This window comes from Heterodontus francisci, chromosome 42 (assembly GCF_036365525.1).
Source record: "Heterodontus francisci isolate sHetFra1 chromosome 42, sHetFra1.hap1, whole genome shotgun sequence".
Lineage (NCBI taxonomy): Eukaryota > Metazoa > Chordata > Chondrichthyes > Heterodontiformes > Heterodontidae > Heterodontus > Heterodontus francisci.
In genome coordinates, this window is record NC_090412.1 from 6,016,082 (window position 1) to 6,017,844 (window position 1,763).

Below are 1,763 nucleotides of genomic sequence, written 5' to 3' on the forward strand. Positions count from 1 at the left end.
GGTGACATGTTTAGCTCCGAGATGAGTTTCCAACAACATATCTGCACCATCGCTAAAACCGCCTATTTCCCCCTCCGTAACATCACCAGCCTTCGCCTCAGCTCATCTGTTTCTGAAATTGTCATTCATGTATTTGTTACCTTTAGACTTGACAATTCCATTGCACTCCTAGCTGGCCTCCCATATTCTACCCTCCGTAAACTTGAGGTCTTTCAAAACTCTGCTGCCCATGTCCTTACTCCTACCAAGTCTCAGTCACCTATCACCGCTGTACTCACTGACCTACATTGGCTCCCAGTCAAGCAAAGCCATGATTTAAAAATTCTCGTCCTTATTTTCAAATCTCTCCATGGGTTTGCATCCGCCACCCCACTCCCGCACAGCCCCACATCTCGGAGATCTCCTCCAGTCGCACAAACCTCTGAGATACCGGCGCTAAACTAATTCTGGCCTCTTGAGTATCCCTGATTTTAATTGCTCCACTATTGATCTCCATGTCTTCAGCTGCTGAGGTCATTAGGACAGGTGACCAAAAGCTTGGTCAAAGAGTACATTCTCTTCTTCAAATAGTGCCACGGGAGCATTTACACCCACATGAATCACCAGATTACATAGCGAGTCTTCAACTTATATAGTCATTGGAACCTAGGATCAGGAGGAGGCCATCCATCCTTCCCTCAAGCTTGTTCTGCCAGCCAATCAGACCTTCAGCGACCTGTATCTTAACTCCATCCACCTGCCTTGACTCCACCATACAGGAAATTTGAAATGTCTTGTCGAGTCGCGTCCAAAAAAGGAAAACGTCCTCAGTCAAGCAGCAGAGCCATTGCAGTGTCAGAAGGTCAGTGGCTCAAGCCCAACTCACAACCGTTCACGCAAATTTGCCTTTAACGAGCGTCTCCAGGCAGAAATAGCCCCCAACAGTGCTTGCCAAAAGTGATGGCTTTGATGTACCATGTGATCTTGATGACCTTAAAAGGTGTTTTCTGTTTACCCCATGCAAAAAATAATGGCAGCCACACCAAAACTGAACAGTAGCTTTTTGGTCAGGTGATTGTCTTGACATGCTCGATTCAGCAGCACATATACTAAAATTGGAATGATACGGAGAAGATTAGCGCAGCCCCTGCACAAGGAGGACACACAAATTCATGAACCGTCCCATACCTTTTTCCAAGGGCGCACACCGAGACAAACATTAACTGCTGCTGGAGGACCATCAACTCGGTGAAAGACGCACTTTGGTCTGCCTGAAAATTGCTGGTCTTCCAGTGCAAAGAGCTGTTGACGACCAAGTGTTGCAGACTGGCACATTCCAAGGTCCAGGACTACGTGCTGAGGGACGCACTAAAGCTTGGGGTAGCCACTGCAAAGGCTCAATGGGAAAAGGCCACTGTGTAAGGCCCTCCCGCCATAGTGAACCAAGGGGCTGGAACCGGTGTAAAACCCTTCAGGCTGTCTGCACCAGAGAATTTTTGACATGAAATGTAAATGTACGTGGCAAATGTAACTTGTAATGGCAAGTGTAGTGAGGCACCTCATACTGTACTGAAAGAAACTGATCTGTATTGCATGTTATGTCATGTACTTTTACAAATTTTATGAATAAATTATATTTTTGGAAAAAAATTGTCCTGACAGACGTGGTATCTATTGTCTGATTAACTCTAAGAGCGATGTCCCTTTAAGATCTTAGTATGCTAATGAGCTAAGTGCCAGGATGTAAGGTCATGTGACTACTAGCCAGTGTCACTGCTGCTGTC

General features: G+C 46.0%; 1 non-coding gene across 1 annotated transcript; it reads left to right on the forward strand.

Annotated features, from left to right (window-relative positions):
* Positions 1–1,064: 1,064 nt before the first annotated feature.
* LOC137355526 (U6 spliceosomal RNA) lies at positions 1,065–1,171 on the forward strand. Its single transcript, XR_010970936.1, has one exon. It is a non-coding gene; the product is annotated as a U6 spliceosomal RNA (small nuclear RNA).
* Positions 1,172–1,763: the final 592 nt, after the last annotated feature.